We start from the raw sequence: 14,433 nt of genomic DNA on the forward strand, positions 1-14,433 counted from the left end.
AGTCCAAATAGATTAAAGACTTCAATATAAATCTGACCATACTGAACCAGATAGAAGAAAAAGTGGGAAGTAGCCTTCAATGCATGGGTACAGGAGACCACTTACTAAATATAATACCAGTAACACAGACATTGAGAGCAACAATTAATAAATGGGACCTCCTGAAACTGAGAAGCTTCTGTAAAACAATGGACACAGTCAATACGACAAAAAAAAAAAAAAAACCCTACCGAATGGGAAAAGATCTTTATTAACCCCACATCAGACAGAGTAATGATCTCCAAAATATATAAAGAACTCAGGAAATTAGACATCAAAATGTCAAATAATCCAATTAAAAAATGGGGTACATACCTAAACAGAGAATTCTCAACAGAAGAATCTCAAACGGCTTAAGGAAATGTTCAACATCCTTAGCCATCAGGGAAATGCAAAGGAAGATGACTCTGAGATACCATCTTACACCTGTAAGAATGGCTAAGACCAAAAACAACAATGATTGCTTATGCGGGAGAGGATGTGGAGTAAGGGGAACACTCTTCCATTGCTGGTAGGAATGCAAACTTGTACAACCACTCTGGAAATCAGTATGGCAATTTCTCAGAAAACTGAGTGACCAGGGTCCCAGAGACCCTCTGACACTGTATACAAGAAAGTTAACGTTCTGCTTAACTTCCTTAAGGTTTCCAACAAGGCTGTGCGAGGGTCATCTGTGTTCACAGATGAGAAATTACAAGCCTACCTTTCAAGTTCTACCAAGTGACCTACAAAATCCAGAGCCCCAAGGGAGGCAATTTTGCTTCCTTCAGCACCCCTCAGTTCTTTTCCCTCCACAGAGACATGGAACGAGGCCTTGTGTTCGTAAGGGTCAAATGTGGACCTGATGGGGTGGAGGCTGAGCAGCCATGTTTTGTCAACACCACCTGAATCTGAACATCAGTAATCCTGAGCCATCTATGCTCTTCAGGTGAAGATTGCTAAAGCTCTTCTCCTTTGCAACACTCTGGGTTGTCTTCTCCGTGACGTCTACAACCACCAGTGTGTAGCTGCAGAAGCCCTGGATGCCATATACAGCTTGGCTGCCTCCACCAACTTGATGTGGATTTTCTGTATCCGCCAAAGCTGTATTGTATTTTTCCATGGTCTCCCTCAGCTTCTTCTCCAGCTTCGTCTTCTCTTCCAGGAGAGTCTTGTCTGCAGAGGATGGATCTGTCTCTGACTTACAATGACCCAAGTTCCCTTGGAGGTTCTGACCAATATTCTGTTTTGTAGCTGTGCACACAGGCAAGAAGAAAGCCAAGGTCCTAAGGCTGAGCTGTGTCAGCCTCACGCATCACACCGAGCTGCCACAATTGCCCCTGTGGCTCCCAAACAGAAAGTCTTTAAGCTGAGAACGTCCTCACACGGTCAAAAACTCTGTTCTAGAATTTGAAAGAGCTTTCCCTCGCATTCACCAGCATTGGTTTTCTCTTTCTGTTTATTTACTTACACAAGTGAACCTCTACTGAAATAGTGTTTGGCCTCATTTCTTCTTCTTTTTCCCCAAATTAAAACAACAAAACAAACCGAAATTTCTGCACTTGAACACATAACCCAAGAGAGATAAATGGAATGACTTCCTTCATGTACCCAAATATCCCAGATGCAATTAGAACCTAACTCAAAAATGAAGAATGATCTCCTCATAATGTCTTAGGCTAATGGTGCACTCAATTGGTACTAGTTAGAAAATATTAAACCATATTATTCTGCAGGCATTTTTAATTAAGCATATTTCTGAATTTAGAGTAGATTAGCAGAAAATACCTTAGTAATAATTTGTAGGCAGTAATTAATTAAAAAAAATGATTTCAGATTTAGTGACCAGCATGGCATGGTAACCTTAAGAGTAAACCAACGGCAAATATATCATGCCACTAATTCATGGCTCTCTAATCAGACTTAAGAATTGCTCAACAAGTGGGAAACCATGCTGGGTACTGGAAACCTAGCTAAGTACCCAATGCTAGGGAAGTCATGGTTATTGGAAGAGGTTCTGCCAACACTAATTTACTAGACCAGCATAATCCCTAATGATAATTTATTAGCATTTGTCCTTATACCCACAGATAAACTTAGTTTTCCCCCTCCTCAAGAAGTCTTCTTTGCAACAGATCGAGACCACTGCAGAAAACAACAACCAACCAAAGTGCAGAGTTGCTGAACCAAGTCCCAATAGATTCTACCACCAAACATTCCCACACTTAAACTTCAGAGAATGCTGCAGAAGAGGGAGCAGAAAGAATGTAAGCACCAGAGGACCTGGGAGTTTGTCTCCTAGTAACATCAAGAGCTATAAACATAAAGTCTCACCAACATGACTTCCCAAATGCAAGCCAAACAAGCAAAACACCAATGAGTACACCCAAGTAAACAAGGTAAAACTCACAAGGTCTCATTCCTAACACAAAGAATTATAGGCAAGTAAGGAAAGCTGGAAATGGGAGAAGTGGTCTTCGCCATGGAGAAGATCAATTGGTTGTCCAGTGCCAGTCAGCCAAATGGTATAGTCATACAAGTAAGATGATATGGTTATAATATGTGTGTATATACACATATACATGCATGTAATAGCAGTTAAAAAAGAGGTGGTGAATTGAAGGAACATAGGGATGGGAGTATGGGAGACTTGGAGGGAGGAAAGGAAAGGAAAATTATTCTAACTATATTATAATCTCAAAACTAAAATTTAAAACTCTACTTGTCAGTTGCTGTGCTGTGAGTGTAATAATGATAAATCACTTCATGCCATCCACTGTAGAACACAGCAAGACTCATTTTATAACACAGACCCAGTTAAGTCTAAGAATCAGTAGGTCAGTGGTGGCACATACCTTCAATCCCATCACTTGGGAGACAGAATCGGGCAGATCTAAGTTAATTCGATGGCAGCATGTTCTACAGAGTGAGTTCCAGCATAGGCTCCAAAGCTGCACAGAGAAGCCCCATCTCAAAAAACAAACAAACAGATAGAAAAGTCTGTGAGTCTTTTCTCCCCGAGCATGGCTATTTTTCTCACAGTACTCTCTTATTACTCAGGCCTGTGTCTCCTTGGTCTCTTCACAGTGCCTTTAGGATAATACAGACTATAGCAAACTATATTGGGTTGGAAATCTTCAACATCTTCCTCCATTTCATTATCAATAGGAAGAGGCAAATACAAAATCCTGTGCGATTTGTGACCAGCAGTCTCTGTGCTCTGCTCTCCACAGAGAAATGCATAGCCCTTAGCTGTGCATTGTTCTTGGTTTCCTATTTCATTCATGGAAAAAAAATGCTGTTTCTTCATAATGAAACAAAAGCTCCAATCTGAATTACTTTGGGAAGCATCCTTGTTTTAGGATGTGAAGGATCATATTCTGAATATAATATAGGAGGAATTTGGATTCTCAGTTTTCTTCTGTTGCCTTTATTTCTGGCTTTGAAATTGCAACAAACAGCACAAAGAACAAAACTTTTTAGCCAGAAACATTGTGGGTATGAACCTTTATGGGTAAAGCTAGGCTGAGACTGAGGTATAACACATGTAATACATGAGGCTAGGACAATGCCTTGTATCAACAATGCATAGTACAATGTTCATGAAAAGTAAAAGCAAGCTAATACATAATCCACAATGAAAAGGTATTATCATTGTAAATACAGGCAAGTCAGTGGGTTGGATTATTCCAGGTGATGACCAGCTGTATGCTGGGGAAAAAAGGGGGCATATCAAAGAGAAACCATGGAGCCATCTCCGGAGACAGACGTGCTGAAACTTTGCTGGTAAGACATGATAGCGTGGTGATGCACAGATTAATGAAGATGGGTTAAATTAGGATGTAAGAGTTAGCAAATAAGAAACTAGAGCTAATGGGCCTAGAAGTGATTTAAATAATATAGTTTTTGTGTGTTTATTTTGGTAGTCTAAGCAGCCAGGAACAAACAATTGGCCTCCTACAACCTGTCAGGATTAAAATATTGTAATATATTTTCAATAAGTAAAAGGCAACAAACGATAATACTCTTTTATGATTTTACTTGTTATTTCTCATAAATGCAAAAGTCATTAAATTTTCTGCTTTTGTTTAATTAAAATTATATTATTTATCAAACATTGTACTGGGTGTTCCCCTGCTTTATGCTGATGATTATTAGGTACTCAGGGTTTACATAAATTTGCATGTTTATTTTTATGATATTAGATTTTTCTGGCATGTTATTAAATATCTTTGAAATATTTACATAACTGATAATTTTCTTTTCATATTTAGATGACAGGAATCGTTGATTTAATAAATGCTTCCAAATTCCCAGTTATAGATGCCAAATATATATAAAAGACTTTGATTGCTATTTGTGTTGTATTTCACTTTCATTTCTCAGAGATGAATGAAGGTCACATCAAAGCTCCCTAGGAGATGGCAGTAGAGAAAGACTCATGAATATCTGACTGTGTCACTTCTGCTACTAAACAAGTGTGAGATGTTGATCAAGCTCCTGGAAGTGTCCTCTTGCAAGTGTATTTGTACAAATCAAATATATTGTCTGATTCCTGGTTAAAGAAATCCAAACAGCACATATGGTCCACTTGGGAATTCTTGCTGTATGTACATGTGTGCGCTTTTGTATATAACTGTTTGGTTTTTAGTCCATTAAAATATCATGTGAAATTTAACTTACATGATATCTTTCTTTTCATGTGTTGGAATGATGTAATTTGTTTTTTTTTGTAATTAATATAATTTCTTTTTTTTTCTATTTATTTATTTATTTATTTATTTATTTATTTATTAAAGATTTCTGCCTCTTCCCCGCCACCACCTCCCATTTCCCTCCCCCTCCCCCAATCAAGTCTTCTTCCATCATCAGCCCAAAGAGCAATCAGGGTTCCCTGCCCTGTGGGAGGTCCAAGGACCACCCACCTCCATCCAGGTCTAGGAAGGTGAGCATCCAAACTACCTAGGCTCCCACAAAGCCAGTACGTGCAATAGGATCAAAAACCCATTGCCATTGTTCATGAGTTCTCAGTAGTCCTCATTGTCCGCTATGTTCAGCGAGTCCGGTTTTGTCCCATGCTTTTTCAGACCCCGGCCAGCTGGCCTTGGTGAGTTCCCGATAGAACATCCCCATTGTCTCAGTGTGTGGGTGCACCCCTCGCGGTCCTGAGTTCCTTGCTTGTGCTCTCTCTCCTTCTGCTCCTCCTTTGGATCGTGAGACTTCAGTCTGGTGCTCCAATGTGGGTCTCTGTCTCTGTCTTCTTTCATAGCCTGATGAAGGTTAATATTCAGGAGGATGCTTATATGTTTTTCTTTGGGTTCACCTTCTTATTTAGCTTCTCTAGGATCACGAATTATAGGCTCAATGTCCTTTATTTATGGCTAGAAACCAAAAATGAGTGAGTACATCCCATGTTCAGGAATGATGTAATTTGACATTATAATTAAGATTCATTTTTTTTCACAGATGTGAGAATCCAAATGAATACATAGATATTTATTTTCCCCATCATCTAGACCTCCAGTGGTTTCCTAGTAGGACAGAATATATTTAAAATTTATTTCCATATGACAGCCCATTGCTTAACCTGGCTCTGACTGGCTAGAGTGGACAGCCCACACACCTCCACAGCTTTCTCTCCAGTCCAAATTCACAAGCTTTTTTCTTGCTGTACGTAGGATGGTGCTCCATTAGAGCAAGGAGTGCTCTCATCATTCATTATCCTTTTCATATTTCTTTCTTTCCTTCTATACTACACAATATTCTTCATAAGATAGGAGTTTATCTTGTGCAAACATTCTTGGTTCTTAAAATGCTTCTGTGTACATAGCTGGAGGCCAATACATTGTTGAGTAAGTTAATGAATGTTGACAACTGTGATTATCAGTGGAATAGAAATTAGGTATAAGACTACAAAGTATACAAGCCTATACATTGTCCCCTAGGGGAATGGAAAAGTGAAGCATAAATCTCTAGTCCAGAGGTAGCTGATTCTTATTAAAAATGGACCTTGGTCAGGATCAAAGCTCTAGTAAGTTATGTAACTCTCCTGAAGCTTCGCGTCATCAACAGCAGGGTTTGCTCTTCAAAAGCAGTGGAAGAAAAATGGACACTTTTCTATTTTCATTCTTCTTGCCCTTTCAATCAATTAAAATGTAGAAAAACGTGTAGCATCAGAGTGATGATAAATTGACAAAGGCCCTGTAGACATTCTACAAATAATATTTATAATTAAATATCAAATGCATATCCATCCCATCTCTGTATGTCCTTTTATAAACAGAGTTAGAAATATGAAATATACTTCTCATATTTGTTCAGAAACAAGACACAAATCGCCCATCTTGAACGCAGGCTTACAATTATAGGAAAAATGGTAGCTGCACAAAAAGTTCTTAAAGACAACTGTATCATATAATATTAAATCTGAAAAGCAAAAGGTCACATTTGAGCTATGTAAATTAAGAAGAGTAAAATAGAAAATGTAAATGAAAGACAGGTAAAGTTTGCATAAATGTGAGCGCATGATGCAGAAGATGTATTAAAAATAATCTTACAAAAGCACAGCTCCACAAGAATTACTATCATGGCACTGAAACACTAGAGTAAGTTGATTTGAGAGACCTCAGTGTGTTACTTCACATATATTTATATAAATTATAACAGAAGCTAAAGCACCAGAAGCCATTTAATTTCACAGGTGTAAGTATAGAGGCTGGTCTGTAAAGTATAATTGTAGATAAGAATCCTGAAGTTTTATTAAAATGTAAAGGTGTCTGTATGTCTATATATAGGTCCATCTCCTGGTCTATGTACAAATGTAATAACTAATTGCACTAGTTTAATTTATTATAAAATCCTCAATGCACCATCTCATTTTATAGACTCGTAGGACATCATAATATAACCATCATTTTAGAATCTATAACCAGTGTAGTCACTGGGTTTTTGGAGGAGAAATTGACTTAAATGTAATTAAGTTTTCTGATTAAATAATTGATTTTCCAGTCCCTTAGAGAGTAGGTCACTAGATGGAATATTGAACTGCTAGTTTTGCTTCCTCATGTGAGTAAGTTCTTGTTCCATCATGCTCTGCAAAGGCTATTGGTTACGTCTGTGAAATGTTCCTTCAACCCAACATCTTTCTCATTCTGCTACCAGCTCAGTCAGAACTTTGCTACTGTTGCTGCTGAAATGTAAGTTTCACAAATTTTAACTCAGGGAAAAAAATCAAACATATTTTCAAATATGGCATTCAGCTTACACAAGAATGACCAAGCACTTATAAACTGACCAAGAAGCAGTCTGTCTTCTTGACAGTAAGGTAAATGCGATGAATTGATGGGGCAACTCACACTTTGCAAGACCCCCTGGTTCCCACAAAGGACTCAGGGATATCCTTATTACACACAGGGCTTGAACATGGGTGCTTCTTACTTCCCTTACCCCTTTACTCCCTTTTGACATTTACTATTTTTCTTCCCTTTATATTCCCCCTGTGAGGGTCACATTATCAAGACAACTTTTATTTGTTATTTTACCCTTAACCTCACAATCTAGACCTTCTGAGGAAGAATGGATTGTTGTAATATGAGCGGCGGGCTATGTCCCCAACACCCGGCCGCCCGCATGGCTAGCTTATGCCCCGAAATAATTACACAGAAACTGTATTCTTTTAAACACTGCTTGTCCCATTAGTTTTAACCTCTTATTGGCTAGCTCTTATATATTGATCTAACCCATTTCTAATATTCTGTGTAGCACCACGAGCTGGCTTACCAGGAAAGTTCTTAACCTGTGTCTGTGTTGGATGGGAGAATCATGGCGACTGCCTGACTCAGCTTCTTTCTCCCAGCATTCTGTTCTGTTTATTCCACCCACCTAAGGGTTGGCCTATCAAATAGGCCTAGGCAGTTTCTTTATTAATTAACCAATGAAAGCAACAGATTAGAAAGAAATCACTCCCACATCATTTCCCCTTTTTCTGTTTAAACAAAAAAGAAGGCTTTCATTTTGACATAGTAAAATTACATATAGCAAAACAGTTATCAAGCAAGAATTACAGTTACAATATTTATATCTATCTTATCTTTTATCATAACTAAGGAAAATTATAACTATAACTAATCATTCTTCAACTCCATCAAAGACTCCAGAAAGATATAATATTACCTAAGCAAACAACTTCCAAAACTCTAGAAATGACAGAGACATCTCGCTCCCAAAGTTCCTCTGTACTGTTAGGGCATCCATCTTCGGCCTACAGGCCCATAGTATCCAGCAGACATTTCCAAGAAGCAGGAAATTCCAAAGACAGTCAGTCACTTTCTGGTGTGTCCTGCAGAATGTCTCGCAGACTCTTTCATGAATCAGGAACCCCGAAAGATCATCTCACCTTTAGGCAAGTTCAGCAGTCCTCTCTCTGTGGGTTCTCTGTGTCGAGTTTATGCAACAGTCCAAGCAAGAGCAGTTTCTTGCCCAAATGACTATCAAACTCCATAAGGAGCCTCTTCAATGCCCATCTTCCTCTTGAAGTAGATTGGTGCTGCCAGGAGCAGACGTGTCTCATTGTCATGAAAAGCCCTAAATTATTAAAACACTTAAATGCCATATTCTGTAGCCTTTGAAAGATATGAAGAATGCCTATCTAACTGAAATATATCTCTATATATCTAGAAAAATCTAACACGACTACAAGCTTGACTATTGTCGATGATTAGCCATTAACAACCTATATTTCCTAATTAAACATTATAATTTTAAAATGAACTACACAATCACAATACCTTAATCAAGATCAGAAATACATATACATATAACAAAATTGACCTTAAAATCCACACCAATGCAAATTATTCATATCTATATCATATCCCCCTTTAAATGTAAAAGAACATTTATAAACGATATTTGGGAACATGGGCACAGTTTTTTCTTTCCAAACTGCTTCCTGCTGAATGGGGGCGCTGCTAATCAGATGGTTTAGGGTGTAACCTGTGAGTCAGGTTTATCTCAGTTGGCAGTTGAGTGAAGTAATTTTTTGAGTGTGTTCACAGCAACCTTTCAGGAGGTTGGTCTATCATACCATATTGGGATTGAAGCAATTCACAGGATCGCATCCTCTGTGAAAACAAAAGAAGACCCTTTCCAAAGCATCATATCCTTAGAAAAAATTTTAAAGAAAACACAATGTACATAACCCAGACTCTCTGTGAATTTTCTATTTTTACATGACTTATTTTTCTTTATTTCTTTTAATCTATATTCTCTCTCTATTTTTTCTTTTAATCTATATTCTCTCTCTATTTTTTTTTCTCTCTCAAGCCTATGTATACTCATCCAACATTGTGATCCATTTAGTGGTCTGAATCTGCCCTACTGTGAATCTGTAATTTTTTTTTTTTTTTTTTTTTTTTTTTTTTTTTTTTTTTTTTTTTTACTATCAGGAACAGTTCTTAAAATGCTAAGCACTTCTTAAAAACTGCACCATGTAGGGGTAATACGGTACTGCCTGTTTACTGCCAGTCTAAACCTTAACTGCGCTGTTGTTATGGAAATTATGATCCTTCCTGCCTGAGACCAGCACAGTTCAGCATGGCGGAGCTGAGCCACTCCAGCCTCAGAGCCATTTGGTGCCCCTGAGCCACACACAGTTCCAGGCACACAGCAGTCCACATTGCCATCAAGCAAGCCGTAGCATTTTACTCTAAATGCTCCATTCAAATGTTTTGTCTCCCACAGGAGTCAGACAGATATTGCAATGGTGGCATAGCCCAGAAAGCCGGCATTTTAAAACAGCCAGTTTTTTCCTGCTGCTGAGTCAGGACAATTTCTTTGCAGCAAGCCACCCACAAACAGCCAAAAGCTGTGTTAAACTCTCTCTCCCTTATTTTTTAAAGCCCTCTCAGGTTTTCAAGTGGATTTAGTCCATCACGTTGGAGCGCCACTCTGTTGTAATACGAGCGGCAGGCTATGTCCCCAGCACCCGGCCACCCGCATGGCTAGCTTATGCCCCGAAATAATTACACAGGAAACTGTATTCTTTTAAACACTGTTTGGCCCATTAGTTTTAACCTCTTATTGGCTAGCTCTTACATACTGATCTAACCCATTTCTAATATTTTGTGTAGCACCACGAGCTGGCTTACCAGGAAAGATCTTAATCTGCATCTGTCTGGAGTGGGAGAATCATGGCGACTGCCTGACTCAGCTTCTTTCTCCCAGCATTCTGTTCTGTTTACTCCACCCACCTAAGGGTTGGCCTATCAAATGGGCCTAGGCAGTTTCTTTATTAATTAACCAATGAAAGCAACAGATTAGAAAGAAATCACTCCCACATCAATGGATAATTTCTATCAACAACACCAATTGCATGAAATTAAAAGTGATATACATTTTACTTAGGGCAATCTAACATTGTATTCACTGTGAAAGTTTGTAAAATGGCAAAATTTAATCTATGTCAAACTGTATATAGTTTTAGTCATTAGAGGGACCTGCCTCCCCAGTGGTGGATTACAAATGTGTGACATCATTCCTTAGTTTTTCACATGGGTACTGTGGATAAAGCTCAGGTTCTAGTGTTTGCAATCTAAATATATGTGCCTATATAACGTATATATAATGAATATATATTCATTATTCTTATTCAAAATTATCACATTGATTAAACAATTTTTAAATGCTTTTATACTTAACATGAGATCTGCTGTAGTAGGCTACTCATTCATTTCCTGACTGCCCAGCAGCTCAGACCCAAAATAATCACACAGAAACTATATTATTTGCAATACTGTTTGGCCAATAGTTTAAGCATATTTCTGGCTAACTCTTACATCTTAAACTAGCTCATCTCCATTAATCTGTATATCTACACCAGGCTGTGGTTTAAAGGGTAAATTTCCCATATCTGTCACTGGTGGGGCTACATGGCTTGTCTCTGATTCTACCTTCTTTCTCCCAGCATTCAATTTAGTTTTCCCCACCAAGCTCTACTCTTTTGCCATTCTTTATTAACAATGGTATTCACAGTATGCAGAGGAGAAGCCTACCTACAATAGAGATCTTCCTTCCTTTTAACACTTTTTTTCAACTGTTGAAATTTCTTTAGTTGAAACACCACCAACTACACATATTAATGGAATACCTAGTAATGTTTTGATACATTCATATAATGTATAACATGTCCAAATTAAACTTTCCCTGAATTTCAGTATTTATTTATGGTGGAAACTTCCAAACTCCTATCTTACAGCTCTTTAAACGTGTACTGCATTTTTGTTACTTGCAGTTATGCTAATATGTAGTAACTAAACAGAGCTTCTTGCTGTCACTTAATTGGAATTTAGCAGACAGTAATGAGCCTTTCCACAGACTCCCCTCCTGCTGTCACCAGCCTCAGGTATCCATAAATTTGGTGTGGAATGCATTTTTAGTTCACATGTGTCATATATGGAAAGGATCCTTAATTTAAAAGTCATATATGTTGGTACATACTATTCAATACCTTAGAAGTTCTAATACAGTAGTGTTTTTTTTTGAATGAAGGTTAATCAACACTGTGTGTCTTTTTTTAATCTCTGATGTAAGCATATCTATATTACCAAGCATTTTAAGGGGAATGTTGGTGTGGGATGTACCTATGTATGCTGTGAATATGTTTTATTACTATTGGTTAATAAAGAAATTGATTTGTCCACTAGCCAAACAGAAAGAAGGACAGATTCAGGGAGATGCCAGCAGTTGCCTTAGAAGCAAGATGTAAATTAACAAGCCACAAGGCTCATGGTAAAATATAGTTAATAATAATCCTGAGCTAATAGGCCAAACAGTTTTCAATTAATATTAAGCCTCTCAGTGGTTATTTGGGAACTGGTAGGTGAGACAAAAACCTCTATTTATAGAATGTTGATATTTGTAAATAGAAACAAAAGCAAATCCATCTCCTACTAAAGCAAATTCTGATGGAAGAACTATAGAGTCTGTTTACAGAATTTGTTTATGATTTACCTTTGCAAGTTTGTGAGATAATGTTCATATTTAATGGCATTATTCTCAATGTAGAGCAATCATCCCAGGAAACCTACAAGTACTACGTAAAGCTAACATGCTTTTAGTTGCATATGACATAAAAGCCATAAACATAGTTTAACTTTTAGTCACACTAAAAAGACACAAATAAATAGGAAGACATAATTTTGGTGTATCTTTACAAAATATATAAGCAGTATCATCTTAATACATAATAATCATAAAATATCCCAAATCTATTTTTATCATTTCATTGATAACATGCCTTAGAAAATAAGTACAGATTCAATGTTTGCAAAGTCTCTTAACCCAGATTCTTTGCGCTTTATGTCCTTACAATATGTCACTTTAATTATTATAATTAAAACCTGAATGGAAATTTCAAACAACAAACAAAAAGAAAGATGTCCATGAAGAAACTATGCTACTGGTAATGGATATACATGCAATGAAAAATTTAGAAAAAAACTGCAAGATGATACTGAGCTTTCTTACTTTATAATTATACCTAACCTGTAGAGGATGTTAATTACTAACAAATACTATTTGAAGATTTAGCCTGGGAAGAATTTGATATTCCACAGGCAGAGGTAAAAAACCAAAAACAGATGAAAAGAAATTTGTTTCTAGGTGTAATGACACTGAAAGTTAGTCTTAACCTCAGCTAGTGGGAAAACAAGATTACCTACAAAGAAAGAACACTCAGAATGGCAGTTAGTCTTTCACTGCCAGCAGGAACAGAAGCTAGAAAACACTGAAGTACTATCTAAGGGTGGCTTTGAAGAATCATCTTTCAACTAGAATTGTAAACCCAGAGAGTGACGTTTCAAGATCAGGGGTGAAATAAAATCATGCCATATAAAAGCAACACTGGGGGAATTTCCATCATCAAACTTTTCTAGCATACTTTAGAAAGAAAGAAATGGACCTGGTGCTGAAGGATAATGGTCCATAAAGGACACATGAACAGAGAGACTGAGTCAGGAGAAAAAGAGAAACAAACCTGTCTGCACAAAACATTACTGATAATATTCTTGTGGTTCATGAAACCCATAACACAAACAAGGGGGGAAGAATGGAATGAAAGCCAGAAAAATGACTCTCATTTAGACTGATGAAAGTAGCGGAGATAGGAAATGATCTTTACGAGATGCCAACTGTATATTTACATCTGTATTTCATCCTGGTCTGCTTTTATATTCCCAGATCAGTCTACAGGTAGAATCTAAAAAGGCAGGTGTTCCAGATGAGGGTACACCTGGTTCCAGGTTATGGTTCCTATATACCATTCTGTATAAAATGTACCATGATTTCTCTAGCAAAATACGTGTGAAGTCAGCAATGATTTTATCTATCAACGATCCATTGAGTATTCTCTCTTCTCCTGAAGCCTCGTGATCAGTCAGCCACTCCAGATGTTTCCTTCTAATATAAAATATTATTTTCCAAATTACCCTTTCCTGTCTCCCAGCCTGAATCTGTGCATTATCCTTTCTTAAACTACTTCTGATTTGTTGGAACAAGTTTCTGATAAAGAGTAGATAAACCTCTCACCACGTTTGTAGTTGAGTCACTCCCACATCTTTGTATCTTACCTCTTAACAAAACTCAATCTGAATTGCTAAGAAAACTCTTGGTTTTTCAAAGATCATGCAAGCCATTTTTGACATTTATGTAGCAGTCCAATTCCTGGTGATCTACAGAATTTTATAAACTTTACATAACTTAACCTTTGGTGACTGCTAGGGACTTTGTTTTTTCCTACAACTCTATAGCATCTGTTTTTGGCCACTCTGATATATATTCTATAACTTACCAGTTCACTTTCATTCAGAAAGTTGTACTTTCCCCAATCCATTATCTTTAGTATCTTCTTTGCTTGTGATGACTCCTCAACCATTGGATTGATATATGCTTTAAATTTTATTTCATTCTTTGCTAGAAGCTTCACCCCAACTAACAAACATTTATGGTACTGGGAATTACTCTGCAAGCTACAGAAGAGAAACTCAGTCATTAATATCTCTCAGCTACAAACCCTGTGACCTAAAATAGTGACCAGCCTGTAAAATATATTAGCACAATACTGGCACAAATGTTATGGGAGCAACAAACTGCTTTCTGATTATACAGGATTAAACCCATACTTGACACTGAAGAAGTGACCAAGAACCTGAGACTACATAGATTTTAGTCCTAGGGGAGGACCCACTACTATTATTAATCTAAAGCAGCATAGTAATAAAATGACTCCTTATGACATATTGCTATACCTATAGATCAGAGCATCATTCATTAGGTAACCTTCTCAATGTGCAAAGTAAGAGACTTTGAAGCACTCAGTCCTAAATGGGACATCTTCACCAAAGCCCTCCTCTGAAGGTT

The 14,433-nt window shown here is 37.4% G+C and overlaps 1 pseudogene; it reads right to left on the bottom strand.

Moving 5' to 3' along the window:
• Positions 1 to 738: 738 nt before the first annotated feature.
• Positions 739 to 13,948, bottom strand: LOC130867676 (grpE protein homolog 1, mitochondrial-like; annotated as a pseudogene).
• Positions 13,949 to 14,433: the final 485 nt, after the last annotated feature.

This window comes from Chionomys nivalis, chromosome 2 (assembly GCF_950005125.1).
Source record: "Chionomys nivalis chromosome 2, mChiNiv1.1, whole genome shotgun sequence".
NCBI classification, from domain to species: Eukaryota; Metazoa; Chordata; class Mammalia; order Rodentia; family Cricetidae; genus Chionomys; species Chionomys nivalis.